We start from the raw sequence: 20,830 nt of genomic DNA, 5'->3' as shown, positions 1-20,830 counted from the left end.
AGAGAGGTAGTGGTGGTCTCTTTCATCCCACATCCCAGTGGTGATCACGCCACTTCAGGGAAAAAGAAAGCAGCCTTCACACATATGGGCCTCCCTAAAAAGCTTCCCAGGGAAAAGGAAATGCATGTGGAAAGGCCACAACTGGGAATGAAATGTCTGTTAGGAAGGCTGAAGGAGGGGGAGAAAGAAGAGTGGCTGGAGGTGAGGCTGGAGAAGTAGGCAGGGCCCATCGCCTGGGGTGGTGCATACCTTGGGAAGAATTTTCAATTATCTTTAGTTCAGCAAGAAATTACAGACATGACCAGGGCCCATGCAAACAGTCTGGAAGAGTCAAGGCAGGATGCGGGGGACCCGTGAGGAATCTCCTGCAGCAGTCAAGCAATGGTGGCCTGGAGAGGGAGTGGACGTCAGGATGGATAAGTGGATGGATTCATGCACTTGTCCTTAGGAGGAGGAATGGACAGGACTTGGTGACAGCTTAGGTGTATCAGGTGGTGGAGAGGAGAGGGTGAAGTCCAGCTTCTGGCCCAAGCAGCTTGAGGGACAGTGATGCCCCTTCCTAAGACAGGGTGCATCTGAAGAAGAGAGACTCACAGGCTGAGGCAGGGGCTGGGGTGTGGGTTGGTCATGCATGTAGGAAGGTGCTGAGCCAAGTTATGCATGTGCTGAGTCATCCAAGTGGAGATGTTGAGAAGAGGGCTGCATTTACAGTCGGTTCTTCCAAAGAGGGGTCCAGATGAGATGCATGGAAACTGACACCAGGGGAGGTGACACCTTCACCCAGGGGAAAGACTACATTGTAAGAAGAGAAATCCTCAGACCGAGTCTAGGGAGCTGCGATCCTCAATAGCCAAGCAGAGGGGTGGTGGAGGCAGCAAAGGAGGCTACGCAGGAGAAGCCAGAAAAGCAGGAAGAAAACCAGGAGAGGCTGGTGCCTCAGAAGCCTAGGGAAGAAAACAAGACGCAGTTTTAAACTTCACAAAATGCCACTCAGAGGGCAAGAAAGACAAAGATAGCACAATGTCACTGGCATTTATTAAGACGCATGTCAGAAGTGGCTCTTTTCAGGAGTAAGTATGGCCAGGCATGCAAGGGCTGAAGAGGAGGAGGGAGGTGACACCATGCACACAGCCCAGGAGGCTGCCTCACTCGCACCCCATCACCTGCTTAGCCTATTTCCTTCACAGCCATTATCTTAATGTGTGCTGTCTTGCTTCTTTGTTTACTTGTGAATTGCCTTCTTCCCTTAAGGTCTGTTAGGGCAAGCTCCTTGTCTGCTCTATTCACAGCTGTACCCCAGCACCTAGGAGGATGCTTGGCACAGAACAGGGATTCAATACCTGTTGGGTATTGAATGAATGAAACAGAGGCAGAGTAAAGTGGCTAAGAACTGAGGAGAGGGAGAGCTGGAAAGCCCAGAAACTACCCACGGGAATGAGCCAGTGGTGAGAAGGAGGGCTGGGTTAGTGTTCCTGGGAAGTGGGACCCCCAGCTTAGGTGGAGGCTTAGGGCAGAATCCTGGACACTCAAAGGAATGCTTAAAAGAGAATTCAGGGCATTTGCTGGTCTGAAAGACATCCGGCCCACATTGCTTTCACTTAGGTCATGTTCCCCAAAAGGAAACCCTGAGATAAGGATTCCTAGATGAGTGATTCATTGAAGAAATGTCCCCAGAGTGGTCTGTAGGAGAATGGAGAAGCAGGACAGAGAGGGGAGAGGCCAAGCCAAGCATGACCTCAGGCCATATCCCTGCCTCAGCCTGACCCCAGGGAGGGTCCTGGAATGTAAACTGAACCTCCTCCGAGTTTGTACACCCCCATACCCCACTGCTAGGGCAAGGTGGCTGACCTTTCATATTCCCGCTCTAATTAATACTGGCTACCGACCGTCATGGCGGGGACAAAAACTCCCAGCCACTCCAACTCTCTTGGCAAGAGGGCAATCCTTTGAAGAAGGCAATGGGGCAAAGCTTTAGAAACAGAGGCGACAGAAGCTGCAGGATGGGCACACAGAAGTGGCCAAAGTGATCCAAGGCCATCTGAGCAGAGTGCCGGCAATGTCTGCTACTAAATTGGGATAGAGTTTTGTGTGGATTACCCTGGAAGAGCCCACCAAACAAACAACTTCATTCCGAGGGCCTGGATGGTGCAGAGATAGCTACCATTTAGAATCGTTTCAGTTTCTATTCCGGTAAAGAATCCTTCAAAGAAAGACACCGAGGCTCTTACAGTGCAGAGAGGTGCTCTTCTAGGACAACTATAGGGTGGGAACGTAGCACAGCTACTAAAACTGAATGTGACACAATTAAGAGAGTACGGAGAGTATTTAGAAATACTTAAAAGTCAAAACATAAAAAAAAACTGGATAACTTGGGTTACATTCCTGGGATAAGTTTATTATTATCACAGTACTGTGATATTGTAGAATCTGGAGAAATAAAATCAACTGAAATAAAATAAAATACATCCACCAATTACCATTTACTGAACCCCTGCTATGGACCCAACTCTGTGCCAGAAATGAAGCAGCATCTCCCTTGCTCAAAGTTGATTTTTCAGGCTGGGGACTAGATGGGGCTCCTGAAACAGTTCAAGAACAAGGCAAAAACAGACCTATGGAGGTCACGTAGGATGATGATTAAGAGTTGAGCCAGGCTCAGCAACTGCCTAGGATCACTCTCATTTCTGCTGCCAGATGCCCTGTGCCTCAGTTTCCCCATCTGAAAAATTGAGATACTAAGAGTCTTTACTTCAAAAGATCTTCACACTCATCTTACCTGTGAAGGCAACATGAGGTGATGTGTGCAAGGTCCTTAGTGTGGTGCTGATGAATGCAGTGAGCACTCAGGCCTTGTTATTCTGCAGTTATTACTGGAGGTGAGGCTGGAAAAGACCACACTTGCCCGACTTGTCCTACCCTTCTCTCCTCAGGAGGGACCAAGACATTTATGCCTGGCTATGAGTTGACACTAGAAAAGAAATCAAAAAGCATCTGTCCTTGTTTCTTGAAGCCAGATGCAACCAAGCTAAGCCTGGACCGACAGTTGACGGGCAGCTAGGGGGTGTGCTCCTCTGTTGAGCTGGCCAGGAGCTAAGGCTGATGGCTTTCTGTCCAGGGAGCCTTTTAGACTCAGAGCACACACATGCTTGCCTCTTAAAGAGTGCTGGGTCAGCAGGGATGCACTGGGAAAGCCATCAGCATCTTTGCATCCCTACTGACCGTTTCCTGCCCAGCACCCTGAAGCCAGCACTGACCATTTTCCTCCTTTTTTTTTTTTTTTTTTTTTTTTTGAGACAGTCTCACTCTGTCACCCAGGCTGGAGTGCAGTGGTACAATCTTGGCTCACTGCAGCCACCTCCTGGGTTCAAGTGACTCTCGTGCCTCAGCCTCCTGAGTAGCTCGGATTATAGGCATGTGCCACCATGCCCAGCTAATTTTTACATTTTTAGTAGAGTTGGGGTATCGCTATGTTGCCCAGGCTGATCTCGAACTCATGGCCTCAAGTGATCTGCCTACCTCGGCCTCCCAAAGTCTTGGGATTACAGGCCTGAGCCACCGTGCCTGGTCCTGACCGTTTTCTGGTTGGCAGCAGAAGAAGGGTCCCAGGTCAAACAATGCAGTCACACAGGCCTATGCTCTAACTGCGCCTCCCCACACAGCTTGGTGACCCCCAGGCCAGTGACTTTGACCTCTGAAGCCTCAATTCCCTTGACTGTAAAACAGGTCCTGACCTTGGCTGCACATTAAAATCACTGGGGGAGTGTTTAAAAGTCCAAATACCAAGGGCTCGCCCCAGACCAACAAAATCAGAACCCCCTGATGAGATCCACTGCTGTAAGGGAAAATATTTTTTTTTTTTTTTTTTTTTGAGACGGAGTCTCACGCTGTTGCCCAGGCTGGAGTGCAGTGGCGCGATCTCGGCTCACTGCAAGCTCCGCCTCCTGGGTTCACGCCATTCTCCTGCCTCAGCCTCCTGAGTAGCTAGGACTACAGGCGCCCGCCACCGCGCCCGGCTAATTTTTTGTATTTTTAGTAGAGACGGGGTTTCACTGTGGTCTCAATCTCCTGACCTTGTGATCCGCCCGCCTCGGCCTCCCAAAGTGCTGGGATTACAGGCTTGAGCCACCGCGCCCGGCAGGGAAAATATTATCTTCTACTCCCAGAAGTGGAATTAAGGGAGACTATCCGCGGAAGGTGCTTACCACCATGCTTTACACAGAGTGTACATAAAAGGAGACCATGACGCAGTACCATTCGGAGTTCCTAGACTCTAGAAACACCTCCCACAGGCCCACAGAGGGTTGTACTTGAAACTTTATTCACTGTACTTTATGCCCCACTTTGGTGAGTATCAAAGATCAATCCTGCATTTTGATTTCTCTAGTTCTTTTGATCACCCTGGTCCAGAATCATCTTATTCTTCAGAGAGAAAAGGGTCAGACCCAGGAAGTGCTTCTCTGGATTAAGGGCTGTGAGGCTAAATCTTTGTTTCCAACTCTGCTCTCATGGGCCTCCAATCCCCCATCCTAATAAGAGAGCTGCCATCCACAAGGGTCCTTGGCCCTTGGCTTGCAGAAGCGGGATGAGCATCTACAACACTGGCTATGATGAAGGCTTCCCTGACAGTTACATTCTTGTAGGACAAATATTTCTGAGCCTGAGGTTCCTTTGCTATGTCTCTAGTCAACATGGGGCTTTCAGCCCTGTGGAACATGAAGATTTTTGTGAACTAGGGTATAAGGATTTAAGAGTGTGTAGGTGGGGCCTTTCCAGGCCTTGCTTCCTAGGTAGTTGATGTATCTGGACCCAGAACTGAGAGAAGGAACAAAACAAACAGGTGGGATCCCTTACAGTTTAGAGTTATGTTTTTCAAAGAGTAATACACATTCAGGGAAACAGAAACAGAACTTTAGCTCAAGCAGTAAGAGGGGGCAGCCAGTATCCAAGCTGGAAGAAGAGCTAGCAGGTGACAAAGGAAGCAAGCACCCTCCATGCAGTGTTAAGGCAGTGCTTGTCATCCAGTGGGAACTGGGGTGCCTGGGTGCCAGGCAACAGAGCAGTTGATGGAGACAGTTCCAGTGCCATTATGAGCTGCTAAAAGGAGATCTGACATGTGCATTCCAGACCCTGATACTACTTCTTGTCCAGTCATTCAACAACATAGTATTCCCTATAGACCAAGCATGTCTGTCTATCTATCTGATTTCACAACCCCATGACATAGGTACTGTTATCCTCACTTTGCAGCTGAGGAGACGGAGGCACACAGAGGTTAAGTAACTTGTCCAAGGTCACACAGTTAGTATATGACAGAGTTGGGATTTGAATCCTGTGCTCTTAATTCCTATGCCAAATTGTCTGTAGCCTAGTGAGGGTGTCAAACAGGTCAACAGACAATTAGAATAGAGTATAGTCTAAGTGAGTGCTAGGGACTAGCACAGGTGGTGGCATCCACAATTCCATTCTTATCTGATGCTCACTCGTAGGAAGAAAAACAGAAGAACCCACCTGGTGACAGGATAGCAGGCACAAGAACAGGCAGAATGTGCACCTGGAGGATTTCACCTGGGAGAGCTGAGGAGGCACAAAGACCTGCATGTGAGTGTTCACAGTAGCTTCATTTGCAATAGCCCAAATCCGGAAACAACCGAAATTTCTATTAACAGGTGGAGGGATAAAAAAATCTGTGGCGGCCGGGCACAGTGGCTCATGCCTGTAATCCCAGCGCTTTAGGGACGAAGGCAGGTGGATCATGAGGTCAGGAGTTTGAGACCAGCCTGACCACCATGGTGAAACCCCGTGTCTACTAAAAATACAAAAAATTAGCCGAGCGTGGTGGCACACGCCTGTAGTCCCAGTTACTCAGGAGGCTGAGACAGGAGAATAACTTGAACCCAGGAGTGGAGGTTGCAGTGAGTCGAGATCGCACCACTGCACTCCAGCTTGGGTGACACAGCAAGATTCCATCTCAAAAAGAAAAAAAAAATCTGTGACATATTCACACAATGGAATACAATTCAGCCACACAAAGAATGAACTGCTGATCTATACAACATGGATGAATCTCAAAAGCATCATGCTAAGAGAAAGAAGCCAGAAGCAAAAAGAGTGTATACTTTATGATTTTATCTATATGAAATTCTAGGAAAGTCAAAATTCTAGTTTTAGAAAACACAGTTTTGCGAGGGGATGGGGGTGGGAGGGACGAACTAACTGTGACGGGCATGAAGGAACTTTAAGGGATGATGGGAATGTTCTATATTTTGATGATGGTGATGGCTACACTGATGCAGACGCTCGTCAAAACTTATTAAATTGTACACTTCAAAAGGTGAATTTTATTACATGTAAATTATACTCAATTTAGAAAACATTTTAACAAGAGACTTGATGTCATGCAGTCGAAACTGAAAAGTGCTGTGCTCTGAAGCTAAGAGTGAGAGTTACTTACATTCTGCTCCCTTTACTTGTTTTTGTTCCTTGTTCTTTCTTTCCCCCTTTCCCTCTCTCTCTCTCCCTCCCACCCTCCTTTCTGTCTCTCCTCAAAGTCTACCACCTCGTTTTCCAAGCCAAGCCTAGGTGACAGGCCCCTGAGCTGCATGCGTTTCCAGCACTGCCATTACAAATTAGTGGAAATGATCAGACCCCCAGGCAGACTGGTCCTCAGCCTGCTTCAGAGGGGCAGATGTTCTACAAAACCAGCCAGTGACCCACCCACAGAGAAGACTGGCAAGCCCGCAAGGCTCTCACTGGACCCCTCCGTGGCTTCTGCCTCCCAGGTAGAAAGCATGCATATATTAGATTAAAAAAGAGGAAGTGTCTTTCCAAAAACTACTCGGCTTTGGGAGGGAAGGAGGTCATTTGTCTTTGTCCAAGAAAAACATGTCCCTTCCTTGTAATCCTTAATAACCCCTGAATTGTTTTTGTTTTCTCCAAGATAGTTAGGGACAGGGGTAGGGGAGAGGGGCCACAGTCAGAGAGAAAAGGAGCTAGAGAGGACAGAGGAAGCAAATGCCATACTACTCTGTAGTGGCAGCAAGGTGAGCTCTTACCACCTTGAATTTTGGGAAAGATGGGAAAAGAGGGAACCCTTCACCAACCAGTGCCAACATGCCTACCTAAGACAGCCCCCATATGAGGTGCATCCCCGTTCTCGCCGGATGAAAAGTGAACAGAGAGGTTAACAGGGCAAAGAGGCAGCAGTAATGGGAGGAGAACGTGAGACTGGCACGGTTCCCTCCCCTGGACCTGCAGGAGGCCCACGGCAGCCAGAATGTCCATCTGCTATGCCCCACCACTAGTAGGCTCACAGGAAAGGAAGAGAATAATGACAACCCAACTGTCCCTTGCGCAGAAGTTACACCAAGAAGTGAGCAGCAGGACCCGCTGACCTGGCAGTAAACCACATCAGAGTTATCAGTTGGAAACCTCTTGGACAAAGAGAGTTTATAAAGTCCCTTGGCCAAGAGGCATGGAAGTTGAGTTCAGCCAAGCGCAACTCAGACACATGGGCAGTGGAAGGGGACCTGGGGATGCCAGCTGCCAACCAAGTCCTGTTTGTTGGAAATTGAGAGAGATAGTATTGGAGAACTAGATGCTTTCACTTTTTATTTCTCCAAAAGAGAGCTGGTCTGCAGGTAGTGAAGCCTATAATTCTATAAAAAATGGAGATTAAAGAGATAGGAAGGTACAACTCTGGCCCAAGACAGAAAAAAGCAAAAAGAAAAAAACAACAGGCATCCATAAGAGAAAAAAGTGAGCGGTTCTGGGCATCTAGTAAGTGGAAGAGGAAAGAGACCATCTCTAATACTAACTCACTCTGTTCCAGGTTTGAAATAAAAGCTATATAGGGAGAAATAGCCTGTTAAAGTAGAATTGCCAGTGTGTAGAACTGAAAATCAGCCAAAAATCCATCAGCTCTCTCAATTTACTAAGAAATAATAATTAACTCCCTAGTACCTGATATACTTTTGCATTTAAAGGCTAAACTACCTATATCTACTCAATATCATTCGCTTCTATTCCAGTAAGACTCTTATTGGCAGGTTTAAAGCACCCCTACCCAACCCACTAGCACCAACTTGTCTTCTACCTTAGCCTGGAAGAAACATGTATGAATTACATTGCTAAGAACATAGTATCATATCTATTGAATGAATCATTAAATAGACTGGCCACTGTAATAAATACATGTGGATATATACATTCTGTTAATAGACTTGGTATAGTCTTTCATGGTTTCAAGTGTTAAGGATTATTGTGGTATTAAAGAAAACCTTATAGGCTTTCATTTCCTGAACTATGGTGGATTCGATACGTAGCCAACTCTACTGAAAACACTAAGCAAACTGGAAACTATAGAAAAACATCTTTTGAAATGACTGATGAGCTGGCAAGTTAGTAAGACATATTAACTAAGCAAAATCTGAAGCCCAGAATAAGTGCCAATCCCTGAAGTTAGCTTGAAGACATTAGCCAACAAAGTGACCTTCACTTTTATATTTTGTGGCCTCATGGGAAGAGGAGACAGGATAAGAATTTCCCATAACATAAAGGATACTATCACATGGATCCAGGAACTCCAATGAATACCAAGTGTGAGAAATAAAAATAAATATAAACCTAGATATCCTTTGCGAAACTGTAGAACACCAAACAATTTAAAGGAACCAGAAGGAAAACACAGATGATTCTCAAAGGAGAGAGTCTTGTCTGTAGACAAGACAGCAGATTTTAGAGGAAACGATGGAAACAGAGGACAGTTGAATAATATCTTCATTGTGTTGGCGAGAAAATAACTGACAACCTAGAATTCTACCCTAATTCTATCCAGTAAAAACCTCTCTCAAAAACAAGGGGAAAATTAGTGTATTTGCAAGCAAACAAAATCAAAGAAGTTATCACCAACAGACTCTAAAGAAAATTCTAAAAGCTGTACTTCAGGCTCTATCGGAAAATACCAAAATGAAGTTGGTAGACCTATGTTAATATTAATCAGAATAGACTTTAAGACTAAAAGAATTACTAGGGAAACAAGTTTCGCTTCATTATAAAAGATTCAATTCACCAGAAAGATAAAACAATTCAAACCTATAGGTACCTAATAACAAAGGCTCAAAATATATAAAACACAAACTCACAGACCATAAGAAGAAAGAGAAAAATCTACAATCATAGTGGGAGATTATATTTCTCTCAGTAACTGATTGATCAACCATGCAAAAATCAGTAAAGATATAAAAGACTTGGACAACACAGTGAAGAAGCTTGATCTAATGGAGTTACATAGAACACTGCATCTAACAATGGTAGGATCCACAGAACATTATGAAAAGAGACCACATATCAAGTCTTACAATAAATTTAAAAGGCTGGGTAGCACTCAAATAATATTTGGCAACCATGAAGCAATTAGGTTAGAAATTAGTAACAAAAAGGTAACAATAAGAAAAATAAACAAATATTAAGAGGATTAAAAAGAAACACAGTTTTAAATCATAAGTCAAATAATAAATCATAATGAAAATTATAAAATACTTAGAAACAAATTATACAAAAATATTACATATCAAAACATATGAAGTTAGAGTAAATATGTATAGCTCACAATGCTCATAATGGGGAAAAAAGCCTGCAAATTAAAAAGTCAAACATTTACCTTAAGAAGTTAAGAAAGAAAAATAGCTCAAATGTAAATAAGTTAGATGGAAGAAAATAAAAATTAGTATAGATATTCATAAACTAGAAAACAAATGATGGAGAGGATCACAAAGTCAAGAATTAGAGATAGTCTCTAATAACATTGAGAAAATTATTAAAAGACTAACAACATTATAGAAGGTATTACAAATGAAAAGGTGACATAACCACAGATCCTACAGAACATCAAAAAATAACATCTTATAAGTAACTTCATGGTAAAAATTTTGAAAACTCAGATAAAATGGATAAATTTCTAGAAAAATCTAATTTACCAATATTGATTCAAGAAAAATATTAAAACCTGAATACCCACTATCTATTGAAGAAATTGAATCAGAGGTTGAAAGTCTTCAGGAAAGAAAGAATTCCAGCCTCATATAATCTTTTTTTGAGAACAGATAAAGAGGAAACATTCTATAACTTACTTTACAAATTCAGCAAAACCATGATACAAAACCCTGCCAAGGATAACATAAGAAGTGAAAATTATAGTACAACACACTCATGAAGATAGATGTAAAACTCCTAAATTTTATTAGCAAAAAAACCTAGCAAAGTATAAGAAATGAACCCATTACAACCAAGTCAGGTTTATTCTTGGAAAGCAAGGTTAAGTTAACTTTGGAAAATTAGTTTACCAGATATTAACAAATTAAAGAAAAAATCATATAAATATTCTCAATAAATGCAGAGGAAGTATTTAATAAACCTCCATGTATATAATTTGAAAGACAAAAAAGCTCTTTGCAAATACAGAATAGTAGTTCCTCATCCTGATAAGGAATATCAAATCCATAAAAAACATCATTCTCAAGGGAAAATGTTGAACATGAAAGGCAAAGCTTAAATGTTTAGAAGACAATATAAGAATTGTTTTTAAGGATGTCCTTCAAAAGACACAAAATGTTCAATGATAAAGGAAAGATTGATAAATTTTATTACATTGAAATTAAGAATTTCTGCCACTGTAAAGATACTAAAAAAGATGGTGAACAAAATATCACAAATAAGGAGAAGGTATTTTGGCAACACAGAGAAATAGTTTCCTGCATATATAAAGAACTCCTACAAATAAATAAGAAAGATGTAAACTATCCAATTTTCAAATAAATGGGCAGAAGGCTTAAAAAGGTACTTCACAAAAAAAGAAAATCCAAAAGGTCAACAGCGTATGAAAAGATACTGACCCTCTTTAGTAATCAAACATATATAAATTGAAACCAGATTAGATACTGTTACACATCCATCAGACTGGCAAAAATTTTTGAAAATATCCTAGAAAATATAAAGTGTTTGCAAGATTAGAGAGCAGTAGGAGCAATTGCAGCTGGATATAGATATTGGTTAAACACACTGTAAATTAATTTTTGATTAAAGTGAAACTCATATGACACAATAGAAATTCTGAACTATCCTAGCACCAATGAAAATGCCCATAGTCTATGACCAGTAATTTTACTACTATGTGTATTCCCTAAGTAAACTTACACACATACTTAGCAGGGAACTTGAAAAAAAAAAAGTTTATAGCAGCACTATTTATAATAGCAAAATACTGGAAATAAGTTAGTGTTCATTAATAATAGAATAGACATATAAACTGCCATATATTCATTCAGTGGAATATTATGGTTCAGCAAAATGAAAAAATTTCAGCTACACCCAACAATGTGAATGAATCCAGGACGAAACATTTAACAACCAGTTGGCACAGTGTCCAAACAAATGAAGTCCCTGCCCTAGTGCCAGAGCTGGTACCCAAGACCCCCTGCTATGCCAGATGTAATCCCTTTAGAAAGGGGCGGACTTGGAGAAGTACCATAGGAGCACCTGGGAAGGATCAGGTAAGCAGCAACTTACCAACTGATATGGAAATATTTCAGTTGTTTGTCAACCAGTGAGCCTTACTGGTATGGTGTGCATGGACTAAACGTGAGCATTAAGAACAAAAGAATACAACAGTGTGATTCCATTTACATGAAGTTCACAAACACACACAACTACACAATATATTGTTTAGGGATACAAATGCAGGAGGATGAGACAATAAAGAAAAGCATAGGGGAATAAAAGGTACAGAAATGTCCAGAAGATGGTAATCCCTGAGAAGAGAGGGAAGGGGATGGGGTGGAGGGAGGTACACAGGGGACGTCAAAGGTTCAGCTAACATTCTTTTTCTCAAATCAACTGGTGAGTATATAAGTCTATAATGTTATTCTTTAGACCTTTCTACACAGTTTATAAGCATTCATTTGCATCTAGGGGCTATTTCATTAAAGTTATTTCAAAAGATGGTCACCACACAAATTTTAATAAGAAACTCTCATACCAAATTGCTGCAGTTCCTGCCGTATCTTTTCTAGTTGCTGGGCAAAGATGCTGTCCTCAATTGTAATTGGTGTGCTCCAAACCCACTTAAAATTCTATGAGCTTCTCCCCAAACCACTCCAAAACATTCTTGTGAGAATCTTTCCAGCAAGGTACAGCAAGGCCCAACCTCCAGGGTACATTACGCTCTGGCTCCTTTATTTAATACAATCATAATCATAGTGGGTTTTTTTCTCAAATTTTGAAATCTTCAAAATGAGGGCATGGAGCAAACGACTACATTCTGCTTCTCTTGCTAAGCTTTCAGTGGTGATGCTCTCATTTTAAGTTCTTTACCAGACGCTTCAGCTGTGCGATCCCCAATTCCCCTCATCAAGATTTGCTGACAGTCAGGGGAAGTTTCTAACACTGTATTAAGTGTATACTGAGGGCCAGGGAATTGGGGAGAGTTTGAGGGGCTGCACACATGTGCAATTTTTTAGCAAACCAAGCAGATGCTTGTAGATTCAACACTTTTTCAGTTATTTGTGAACAACCCCTAATAGCCACACCACATGGCAATTTGTCTTTTCTCTGGAGCACAAATGTGAACTGTATGTCGCAAAGCCACAGAAAAGAACAAGTCACTTAGCTAGAGAGGGAACCTTCTCAAAGGTCCAGTTTCCCCATCCCAAGATGCCACCAGGGAAACAGAAACTCTGGAGGTGAAAGAAACTTAATTTCTTTGAGTGCAAGTTGAAAAGGCAAATAATTGGTAGCCTGTGAATAGTCATAGGAACCTCTTCACTCTGGACTGAAACCTGATTCAGGAGGAAGTCAAGAGCCTATGCAAGTATTTCTGCAGTTGCAAACTTGGGGATTTGCCAAGGGCTTGAGATGGATCCACTGAGAATGTCAAGGGTATACTGTATAGAATTTTGATGGAGGAGGATTTCAAAATTCTTCTTCTATTTAAATTAAATCAGTTCATGTTTAGGCCGGGCGCGGTGGCTCAAGCCTGTAATCCCAGCACTTTGGGAGGCCGAGACGGGCGGATCACGAGGTCGGGAGATCGAGACCATCCTGGCTAACATGGTGAAACCCCGTCTCTACTAAAAAATACAAAAAACTAGCCGGGCGAGGTGGCGGGCGCCTGTAGTCCCAGCTACTGGGGAGGCTGAGGCAGGAGAATGGCGGGAACCCGGGAGGCGGAGCTTGCAGTGAGCTGAGATCCGGCCACTGCACTCCAGCCTGGGCGGCAGAGCGAGACTCCGTCTCAAAAAAAAAAAAAAAAAAAAAAAAAAAAATCAGTTCATGTTTATCAGGGCATCTCTGATCTTTTTGTTTTTAAGAGACGTCTTTGCTCCATTGTCCAGGCTGGAGTACAGTGATGTGATCATAGCTCATGGTAGACTCAAACTCCTGGGCTCAAGAGATCCTCCTGCCTCTGTCTCCTGAGTAGTTAGAATTTACAGGTGTAAGCCACCATGTCCAGATAATTTTACTTTTATTTTTTTTAAGACAGGGTCTTGCTACATTGCCCAGGCTGATCTCAAACTCCTGGGTTCAAGTGATCCTCCTGTGTCAGCCTCCTGAGTAGCTGGCATTACAGGTATGAGCCACCGTATCCAGCTCCTCTGATCTTAAGATAGTTTCAACATCTAATGCTAAGCCTGGAAGTCCAATGAATGACTCAATAGACTAAAACTGGTGACTGAGATTCGGCAGAGTACATCATGTATTTATAACACTGCTTTTATTTTTTCCATATCTTTCTACTGTTTGTTTATTAGCTTTTCTTTGGATCTCAGTTATTCATACATAACACATTTTTAAAAAGTTGAACCCAAACCCCAATGCAAGGGTCCACCGATAATTAGAGATCTCCAGATTTCTGAGACTAGCTTCCCTATGCTTCTCCCTGGCTTTGCTCCCCAAATCTGAAGGGCATTTTCAGATCACCCCTACTTCATATTTAGATATAAAGCTTCCCCCTTTATCTACAAGAATTCCAGCTGCACCTGGCGTTTCAAAAACAGTTAGTAATGAGGAGGGGAGTCCCATCAGTCATGAAATCACCACTTCCATCATTGTCCTGCCTCCCAAGCACATATTTCCAACCTCCCAACAGGGTGGAGGTGAAGCCTCCCAACAGGGCAGCCCTCTGGATAGTGTGGTCCAGTCACTTCCCACCACCACACCCCACCTCCTCTGCCTTCCAAGCCCCTGGGATTTCAGGGAATACCCTTTTCTCCATCATATTACAATTAGATACAGGGAACCCTTGGAGAGTTCTGAGTACTTGCAATTATATTCAATAACCTGTTACTGACAGTTTCTTTTAGTTAAAGAATTTTTCAAGTAAGTTACCAAAACAGTGAATGTATGTGCATCTAGAAACTGAGAAATACTCTTCCATTACTTTTAATTAGGTCCTCTCATTTTCCACATATGTACTGAATTTTTAAAATATTATTTTAAAAGTGTCTACATTTCTTTTCCCCTACTTTTGTTTTTCCTCTTGCCTTTGTTTTGGAGCAAATTTTAACTGAGCACATTGTCAGAGGGTCAAGCCAAGTTGAGCACTGCTCGTGTATCTCAGCTACCTTCCAGTTTCCAGCACGATGTCTGAACTGAAAAACACCATTGCTTAGCATAAAGGTGTGGCCATGACAGCTTGAACAACATCCGGGTAGTGGCAAGTCTACATTTGCTACACAGATGTAAGAAACAGATGGCACTAGGGTCTACCTCTCCCGCTCCATCTTTTCCATCATCAGGTCTCTTCCAACTCCAGAATTAAAGTCATCAAGTTGGAAGAACTCTGAGTGTGTTTCCTGATCATAACAAGACAGGTTGAGGTTCAGGAGTATTTTCTTTAGCATCAAATGTTAGAACATAACCACTAATAATAACAGTAGCATAGTAGTTCCCTGATAAATTCTGACAAAAGATTATATAAAGTTCTCAATTTCAACAGCAGGGCTTTATAGTTGTAATACAATTTTGACCAGTAAGCCACCGGCTGTCCAGAAACCTCGCAGGTGCCATTATCATGGATAGCTGCAGTTTTTTCTCTAAGAATCAGGCGAAAAAATCATTTGGGGATACTTCAAAACTCTCATGTCTTTTTAAATTGGATGAACAAAATACAATCTGAACTTCTATGGATACATGTGGGTCACTGTGAGCATCAGTTACTATGTTATAAAACAGAATACCAAAGATCCATCAAAATACATAAAATTTCACTGAATTCCTTACATTAAATGCTCATATTAGCTCTAGAATGCCATGCCTTGAATTCTTGGGCCTTTTAAATTTTTTTTAATTTTCCTGATTCTTGTGTTACTCTTACTTCTTACTGATACTTGATAAAAGATCTTTAATAATCCTTGCACAATACAGTATCAGTTGCTTCCTATTTGCTAGGTGTATTTGACAAACTAATAACCAAGCCTCTTAAAACTTGAAGTAAATGCAAAGGCCTGAAAGAGGGTATAAAATTTCCTCCAGTGATCAAAATTCATGAACTGTAGCTCATGGACTTATGACCTTTCTTTTGATTTGCCATCTAGGTCCCAACTTGATAAGTGAAATTATGTAAATGTGAGTTCCAAATTGTTGTGGTATTATCCTAGTACCCATCAACTACAGTGCACATGTCACTAAATGTATCTCATTTTTCTTTGCAACATAGTTCAGTGGTCTTAGTAAGGTTATGATGGTTACACCTACTTTACAGATAAGGAAGAAAATTGGTCATGGGCTTTGGCCAAGTCTGACCCAGAATGCCAGTGCTGCCTGTTGATACAGCCAGTGTTTTCCAGCCCTGCCCTCCCAGTGCATCTGCAGATCTGTAAATACACTTGACTCCCCAGGAAACAGGATGGAGAACAGCATGTCATGCTTTCAGCATGGAGGGCAGAAAAGAGCCTTAAAGACGTCAGGGAACTCACAGAGTAGGGAGTGAGAGGCAAGTTAAATGCTATCCAGTTATCAAACAGCTTTCTTAATGTTATCTTTCATCAAGTCGGGTCCTAGAACCTGCCAGGACTTCAGACTAAATGCATCTTCTTCTTGCCTGTACCTTTCACACGCTAAATGTCTCAAGGGCTCACTTGGCAAGGGCCCAAAGGCAGCACACACTTCTCCACTCCAAGGAGGGTGGCTGCCACTAAAACACAATGGGCGGAGACAGCTCAACAATAGTGCCAGTTGAGCACATCTTGATCCACTGCCACAGATTTCACAGTAGTAGTTGGCCCTCAAAGCAAACCCACTGGGGTGTTGAGGGCAAAAAAACAATCTTAGCTTTAAGGGGCCAGACTTTGCCATCAAATTAACAAATCTACCCAATAGCCCCAGGCTGAGGCGCTCGGGGTGTGACAGGAGGGCCCTTCTTAACAATTCTGTATCCTGTGGATGCCTTAACTAGCCTGAGAAGGGAGGAAGCAGAGAGAGCTAAGTGTCACACACACCCTCTCCTCCTGCCTGCAGGTATCTTAGTTGGACAGCTGTTCTCCTTCCTTGCAAAAAATTCCCACAATCTTTAAATGCAAGGATGTAAAGGGCCTCCAGCCTCTGCAAGCCATCACAACTTTAAAGAGCTTATCTCAAACAGCTCAGACAGCATCTGAGGTGTACTCTTCAGCCCCACAGTATATAGCCCAACACCAGAGCACAAGTGACACCTTGATGAACAGGAACTCCTCCCCACACTGGCTGCTCAGCAGGACCATGAAGAACAGCTGGGACCTGGCCTATTACCCTGGCTTCAGGATTCATTTTCTGCCTGGAATTGGGAAACTGTAGTCCCTGCAGGGGTCCTTCTCCTGGGTCCAACTGTCTCCAGGGTGCAAGAAGGGTGAAATTACCAAATGAAAGTTCAGATAAGCAATTACTGGCTGAAAGAGATATGGGAGGGTCTTCAGATCAACACTGACCCAGAGCTAATACCACACCATCCTCAGAGGGACACATGATCATTGACCTGTGCTCTTCACATTGAAGTGGCTCGAATTATTCCTCCTTGCCCCCACTCTCTCCCTGCCCCCAGCACACACATAATTACATAAAGATATCTTAAACAACTGTAGCACCCAATTTCTTCAGTCTGGGGGAGAGCCAGGAGATGGTGGGGAGCTGTTTGGGCACACGTCTGATCATTACATAATCACACAAACAGGGGCTGGAGAACATTGACATGCAGATCAGTTCAGCAAACACCTCATTCTCCCTCTTTCCTCTTCCCTCCCCCTGCAACACCCAAATGCACACCAGAGTTAACAAAACCCAAGCACTCCAGGTAGCTAGTGGGCACCTGGCTGCTGTGGTTACAATGCCAAGGGCTACCAGAAATGTCAGGGTATACCAGAAAGAGGGCCTGGGTGCTGCTCACCCAGCGACCAGACCTGCAGACCCTCTTCCTGCAACCACTGCCCCCAAAGTTAAGGAAGGGCCTAGCCACAGAAATATTCCTGACCTGCAACAGAAACCAAACCAGCTACGTTAAAGGAAACCAATGCTGGGCCTCCAAGTTCCTCTGCACCACCACTCTCTGTCCAATCTACGCGGGTTTAGGGGACTGCCACACTCATGAGTCCTCAGCAGCCTGGACAATATCATCAGGGACCATTCGGCACCATCAGTGTTTCCATTTAAAAGATGGTAAAATGTGGGGCATAACTTGGAGGGGACACTCTCTCTGCTAGCAGGGAGGCAAGAATCCCCAATAGAATAGGAGTTTGGTTTTGGTTTGGTTGGGTCGGGTTGGGGGTTGGGAGATGATTTTGCTTTAGGAATATTTTCAGGGGGCTAGGATTAGTAGGGAAGAGAAAGCTATCCCTTCTGTCTCAGCAGCCAGCATCATACGAATCTCATTCTCAACCAAGCAGGCTACTGGAGTCCGCCTAAACAATCCCAGAGCAGCAGCCAAGGCAACACAAAAAAACGCAGGTGCCACGGGACGCGATGCCTATGCCCCCCAGCCCAGGCTCCTCGGGAGCAGGCCCGCCAGTGTGCGAGTGCAGAGCCCAGCAGAGCTTGCTGCAAGCAGCGCTGGATCGCACGGCGCGCACAGGGTTACAGCCCTGCCGCCGCTGCCGCCGCCGCCGCCGCTGCCTGTGATTGACGCGCGGGGGTCACTTGAGGCTCGCGCCGCTCCCCAGCACCAGGCCGAGCAGCGCGCTCAGCCCACCGGGGGCACCGACCGCCACGCGCAGCCCACCCGGCCAGCCCCTGCGCCTCAGCAGCCGGACACCTTGCCTAAGAAAGGCAGCCACAAAATGGAATCGCAGCTCGTTATTTTGCTTCTCCGTGCGGCCGCAGGCAAAAACACAATCACAAGGTAAAATACAGCGCAAGGAATCCATCCGCCGAATAAAAACCCAGAGTCCCCTACCTTCGGCCTTGGGATGGCAAACTGGTCCTGTGATCTCTGACCCACGGATCCAGCCCCTTCTTCATGAATTATTCCGGCCAGGCAGGATTTTGTGCATTTTTTTCATGAACACCTGTTTCAAGTAAGGGGTAAAGACCTTATTGAAAGAATTGTCCTTAAAAAATAACCTGTGCAAACGTATGTCCATCCAGGCATGCATGCGTGTTTGTATACACACATAGGCACACGGAATAGCCATGTACATTGAAGCACCAAACTAGGCAGTTGGATAATGGGAGAGTCGGCTGGTTGTGAGCATGCTCGCGCCGGGAACAGATCCACCCTCTGTTATTCCTCTGAATAAATATAAATCACGATCAGAAACCCAAACAGAAGCATCCCTCTTGAATTCCTGCTGCTGAAAAACACGGAATAAATTCAGCCCGCAGACACAGAATCTAATCAGCAGCTGTTTTCTGAATCCAGAGCCAACCCATGCCTCGCTTGTCTTTTCCACTAGGAGTCCAGACCTTTTTTGAAAGGGGTTTTAACCTTTTAAAGACACAGTACACCAATTATCACTTCGGAATAGCTGTCACTCCCAGCGCAGGAAGCCAGTCCCATGCCTAAAGCCACAGTAGGCTTGCACGGAGTGATAAGGATTTCATTTATTGGTGCTTTTTAAAAAACAATATATATGTATAATATATGCACATATACATATATACGTGGAGAGAGAGAGAAAAATGCAAATGCAAGCCATAAATATTTATTGCAGTGATGAGCTTCTCAGTGACTAATCGGCATGTTATGTAAACACTATGATCCTTCACTTCTGAACACCCATGTTCACAGGTCAGACGAGACAGGGCACTCTTGTCAGCAGGCGTGTCACACCTCACCAGCCTCTGGCTGCAGATCAGGGGCCAGGGAGCCTCAACAGTGGCTGAAGGGAGTGGGGCCTCTGCACCTGAGAGCTCAACATAAGCACTCCTTGCCCTGCCCTGCCTTGCTCTGCAGGCTCAGGGTCCATGTCCACAAACCAAAGAATAGCTCTGCCACTATCGCTAAACTCGAACATAATCCAGAGCCACATCGCATTCCAAGACACACTTTCTTTCAACCAGAATCACTAATCAGAACTACCACCTGAACCTTAGTTAGAGTGTTTACGATTCAGACTTAGGCACTTCTTCAAGATTTTGTCATTGAGTTCTGTTGTTTTGTTTTTTACTTTTAAGGTATGGAGGTAGAAAAACAGGATAGGGGGAGAGACAACCTCCAGCCTAAATTTTTTTGAAAAAAAATTATTCTTCGAGTGCTTTAGCCACCCAGATGGTGTTTACTGCAGTTTTGTTCTGGCTTTTAAAGAGGTAGCACTGAGAAGAAACAAGAGTCCTAACCTTGCTCATGTGTGATAAGAAGGCAAATGCCTTTGACAGTTTCTTTTTTTCACCCCAGCCCCAGAGCTCCAGCATGGCGCTGTCTGCTTCTCCGCTGGTTCCCGCCTAAGAGCAGTGGCAGTGGCTCACCTCGGGAACTACAGGGGCGCTCCTACCGCCGCTCCAGCATCACAGCCCATTCCCTCCCTTGCCTAGTCCTGCCAGGCAAACCGTGAAAGCAAGTGCACTGTCACCCTCCCACCTCATCGCAGGCGCTCCACTGTGGACCCCTCCCAGCGACACACACACACTCTCTTCCTTCCCCTCTTCCAGCCGTTTGGCAGAAAATTATCATATTTCATGTGTCATCGCCCAAGCAAGCTGGGTCCATCACTGATTGGCTGGGCCCTGGCAGCCGGAAATGTCACCAGCCACACAGCGCGGAGCTGGCTCTCCCGCGGCCACCACAGACCTGAGCCCAGGAGGCTCTGTGACAAGGCACAGACCTACCACAGAGAGCCTGTCACTCTCTCCCTGGTCCAGCCCCTGCCCTCTGCTTCGCCCTCTACCCAGCCCCGGGGAATAGGGGCTGCAAGGGGATGGTGAAGGAGTCTCAGTGACATTCCTATTTTTCCCAGCATGTTTGAGAAGAAACTAAAGATGTCTCCAATCAGGTTTACAAATCTGGAGAACTTGTTTTTGACAAAAACATTCTCTCTTCACACTAAAAAAAAAAAAAAAAAAAAAAAAATTCAGTGAGACTGGGTGAAAACAAGATGATTTTTTTTTTCTCTTTTTTACCCCAGGAGAGTTTACTAGATGCTGCTGTTTATTTCCCATCTAACATCTCAGGCACCAAGGTATAATCATGTCACAGGGCTGTCAGATAATTCAGAAGGTGATTCAAGTCCATCCTCTTACCTTTAAAGAGAACAGCTCCAGAAAATGAGGCTTTGTGACTTGGCTTTGCAATGTATCATGATGCCACACAACTTTTTAAGGGTTAAATGATCTTTGTAGTGACCAATATGAATCACTTCGGCTGTAATTTAATCTT

The 20,830-nt window shown here is 44.0% G+C and overlaps 1 protein-coding gene across 4 annotated transcripts in view; it reads right to left on the bottom strand.

Moving 5' to 3' along the window:
* The window catches only part of LOC105494835 (HIVEP zinc finger 3), a 424,702-nt gene extending 404,243 nt beyond the window's left edge, over positions 1 to 20,459 (bottom strand). For 2 of the 4 annotated variants that reach the window (XM_011763713.3, XM_024797055.2), the window contains exon 1: positions 18,413 to 19,051. The gene's annotated coding sequence lies outside the window, so the exon portion shown is untranslated. Of the gene's footprint in view, positions 1 to 18,412; positions 19,052 to 19,923 lie in introns of those variants that run through there. The other 2 variants (XM_011763711.3, XM_011763710.3) reach the window with 2 other exon arrangements.
* Positions 20,460 to 20,830: the final 371 nt, after the last annotated feature.

The sequence above is a fragment of the Macaca nemestrina genome, chromosome 1 (assembly GCF_043159975.1).
Source record: "Macaca nemestrina isolate mMacNem1 chromosome 1, mMacNem.hap1, whole genome shotgun sequence".
In the NCBI taxonomy this organism is placed as follows: domain Eukaryota; kingdom Metazoa; phylum Chordata; class Mammalia; order Primates; family Cercopithecidae; genus Macaca; species Macaca nemestrina.
The sequence above is the reverse complement of the archived record's forward strand: the minus strand, read 5'-3'. Positions and strand labels throughout refer to the sequence as shown.